This window comes from Manis javanica, chromosome 8 (assembly GCF_040802235.1).
Source record: "Manis javanica isolate MJ-LG chromosome 8, MJ_LKY, whole genome shotgun sequence".
NCBI lineage: Eukaryota > Metazoa > Chordata > Mammalia > Pholidota > Manidae > Manis > Manis javanica.
Window position 1 is genome coordinate 60479165 of NC_133163.1, and position 4486 is coordinate 60483650.

Consider the following 4486-nt stretch of genomic DNA (forward strand, 5'->3'; position numbering starts at 1 on the left):
CATGCCTGCATAATTTAAAAAAAATACAGTACAATATGTCATTTTGAAATGAACCTCTTACACATCATGTACAAGTAATTCTGGTTTTATCATATTATAATAAGTCTAGATATGATGAAGTGATCATGTGTAGTGCAGACATGGACACAGATGTTTAACGTTTGTTTTGTCCATGCATTTGTTTGTTACTGGGAAAGGCTGTGCTGGATTCTCTAGTATGATCTTTATTCTCTCATTCTGTTATTGAGAGGTTCATTTAGATACCCAAACCTAGTCCCGAGGGAACCAAGACCCTGGATGGCCATGATCATGAAAGGGAAGCATATGCTTTGGATTTCAATACATAATGCAATGCAGATTTAGAAAATTACACTAGAAGCTATTTTGCACTATGATATTATTGTTTTAAAAACTAAGAAAAAATAATCTGTCAACTACAATTTACAGAAGCCTTCAGGTTCTCACATCCTTAGTGCATTCAAAATATATATAAAAATTGCTTTATTCTGCTTATCCTTTTCCAAAAAGAAGCATCCATTTTACTATCAACTCTGACAATATACAGACTTTAAGCAATCCTGTCATTTCTACTTCTGAAAGTACCACAAAGCTGAGCTCCCAAGAAGGAAAGAAAAGCATATTCTCCAAAGTAGAGAGTAGTTCTCCTACCCCGCTGACATCCAGACTGGGTACAAGGCCTCACTGCTGGGCACTGCTATGAAAGTCTGGCTTCCCTCCTCACACTCTCCACTTTCATCCTCAGTGGTGTTACACTGACCTAAAGAATTACTCTTCGTAAATTTCAGGCATCGGTAAGTAAGTTATAGGTTGTCTCTGATAAGGCTGTCAGAGGTTTGTGGTGATGATTTTTTAAACTGTTTACTCCAAGGAGTCAGAAAGCTAGACTAGTAGTTTTTGCCATTTCAATACTGAATAATTACAACTTTAAGATCTGGTTCTCCATGTCCTACTCTAGATGGACCTCTCACAGAAAGTTAGCATTTCCTGCCCCTTAAAATTGAATGTAGCTATGAATATTGAAACAGCTTCCATTTAAAACCATTTTACATATCACCTAGAAGCTAGCCCCTAGTGTTTACTAAGACATTTAAAAAGAAGCCTGTGCTGGAAGTCAGCATCTTAATTTTCACAATGGAGAATGAGGATGAAAATAAAATGATGATTATGGAAGGAAATTGAATATGACATGGGAATGATATATCATCTCCTGGGAAATAATCATTGGGAAGGATTATTACTGGAGAATTTGGGCTTATTTTCCTGCTCTGAGATTTGGGACACTGAATTTAACCTTTATGTTATGAACTGTAGGCATCAGAGTTACTTTCCCTTCAACATTCATCAAATATTCATTGAGTCTGACCTTGTATGAGACCTGGCATGGTCTGGGCAAGAATGCTATTCCACATTGCATTCATGGTTTCAAGGATTTTAAAGAAATAAGTGGTAAAGAAATCCAAAAATGGCAGATCATTTGCTTACATATTCCAACGTATTTGGAATTAGAAAATGTGTCACATTCAACTCTCCCACAAGTGAAATAGCCTAGTAAGATTGGGTGGTTTTATTGTTCATTATTATTGTTTTATGAACATAAACTTCATTAAAAGAGTGGGAATAAAATAACATGCAGACTGTTCTTTATATAACCAAAGACATATTGCTCTGAACTGGCTACCAATTAACTTTGTGAGCTAGGCCAAGGGACTTCATCTCCTAGATTGCAGGTTCCCCATCTGTAAAATGAAAGAGTCAGATGAGACCATCTTTAGGGTCCCTTTTGACCATGACATGGTGTAAAGGAGTGGCTCAACCTGACTCCTGGTACAGTCAGAATGATGAGCAGGGAGGGCTGTTGATAGGAGTCATATGGGCAAGTGTTTATGCATAACATGCACTGTTACCACCTAGGACATATTTTGCCTAAGCTTTAGTAGGAATGGCAAATACTTCATAGCACTTTATTGACATTAGCTCACTCAATCATCCCAACAAAACTATGAAGCAGATACTATTTACTATTGTCATTTCCATTTTACAGACCAGGATTTTGAAGCCTAGAGAGGTTATATAACAAGCCGTAAGTCCCGAGGGCTTGTAACTGGCAGAGCCAAATTTGAATCCAGGCAGTGGGGTTCCAGGGAACTTACATCCTCAGCCACTATGATCCCCCCCTGTGCTAACTTCTGCGAAGAACATGTTTGAGGCTCCTAGCTAATGCTACATTGTGAATGTGATGGGGTTGGGACTGGCTGAGACATCATTGATGTGGCGTCAATAACTTTATTGTGACAATAAACCAGGTTTGCTAATTTGATCTGGAGAAGCAGAAGTGCAAAGTCCATTACAGAAAAGCAAAACAGCAATTACATTAGGCATGCATGTTGCTGCCCAACAGCTGTCGGGACAGTCAAGGCTGCAGACAGTGAGGAATTGGTCCCAACCTCCACATCTGATGGTGCCTCCAATTTCATAACCCTGCACAGATGCTTAATAAACTGCTGCCTTTGCAAAACATACCAAGACCACCAAAAATTCTGTCACTCTAACTAATTTACAAACCAAACACATAGTATGTCTATGATTACTTGTGTTTTAATTTCTTTCAGAAGTTCAGGCTAAGTTAAATAATAGTACTGACAGTGACTGGCCTAGTGCTAGGCTTACTTTAATGGACTTCTTTTCATGTTTTACAATGTGATATAATGAGTCATAGGAAATATGCATTTGGTCATTTAGACGACTAAATGGGTATTTCCCAGGTATATTTGGTCTTCATCCACACAGTTCCTGAAAACATTTCAGAGCCTTAAAGGTGAAATGGGTGTCTTGCCATGTTAATGAGACACTTCAGCCCCCACCCAAGGGAGGGGGCAGGAGGTTGAATCCGCCAATGGCCAATGACTTGGTCAGTCATGACTATGCAGTGAAGCCCTCACAAAATCTCCCAAAAAGAGTGAGTCTCCCTTTTGCGCTTACCTATCTGTTGCAGAGAACTTTCACACTTGGGAAGCCAAAAGGCTTCCCACATGCCACCAAGTCAGGCCCCAAGCTCCACAAGGACAGAAGCTCCTTTATTTGGGACTTTGCCTTGTGTATCTTTTCATCTGACTGTTAACTTGTATCCTTTACAGGAAGTGTTTTCTGAGTTCTATGAGCCCTTCCAGCAAATTAATCAAACCTAAGGAGGAAGTCGTGGAAAGGTCCTTGGATATGTAGCCAGTAGATCAGAAGCACAGGTAACACCCTGGGGCTTGTGACCAGCATCTGGAGTCAGGGGTGGAGGGCAGTCTTATAGGACAGAGCCCTTAACCTGGGAACTCTGGAGCTGTTTCCTGGCAGATAGCATCAGAACTGAGCCAAGTTCTTGGACACCCTGCTGGTGCTTGAGAATTGTTCCGTGTTGTGCATGGGAGCCACCACCCCAGAAACACATACACACGCATTAGAATCTGGTCCAGAACAGAAAGTAGTTACACTGTATAGAACATACTATTAATTGTGTTTGATGTTAATTTCTGAATTGTGTGTGTGTGTGTGTGTGTGTGTGTGTGTTTAGCGCTAAGTGTATTTCTTTCTTTTTTTGACCACAATTTTTATTAGAAATGATTATTGAATTTTGCTAAATGCCCTTTTGGTACTTACCTATATTGTCATATCTTTCTTTATTTTATACTTGAATATTAATATTTCATGAACAGTTCTATTATTGAACCATACTTAATATATCACAATAAACCATGTTGGGCTATTTTGAAATATACACTAAAACATATTATTACAATTTTGTAAATGCAGAAAATATTTAACTTAATCTTGACAAATAAAATTGTGCCTTCCTATAATATAGTAGAAACCACTGAAACAATTTTAGAATCATCCGTAAAAGGAATACCAGGGCATGCCCCTTTTTTCTTTGTCTGTCAAAGGTTCATTCTTAGTAAATTATTTCCCTAATCACTAACAATATGTAGATCCACAAAATAAAATAAAATAAGGCAAACTAACTCTGAGAATTTTACTCCTAAGGGATCTTAACTAATGGAACATCAGCTTAGCAGGTTGTTTCTCTGCATAGGAAGATTCAAGATGTGAGAAGAGACAGCTCATAATATAAAGGCTCATCCATCATTTTTAAGACTGGTTAGACCAGAATAAGGGGGGAAACTAGGCTAATCTCATTTCAGACGTATGTTTTCTATGAGATTAATTCCTTTCTTATCTTTTTCTTTTATAGTTGCCAGAGCTGGACCTTGTAGGCAGCTGGATCCTGCTTTGTTTGTGGAAGATTAAATGATTTTTAGTGATTTAGAAGTTGGAAAGCATCCTCTGGAACTCCAGACCTGGATGTGAGACAGGCTGAACCTCTTTCACAAAAAGAGAAGTCACGCATTCAGCTTGAAAATACAGGTTTAGGACTCAGAAAACCAGTTCACCATTAACTAGTTATGCAACTCTAGTGAAG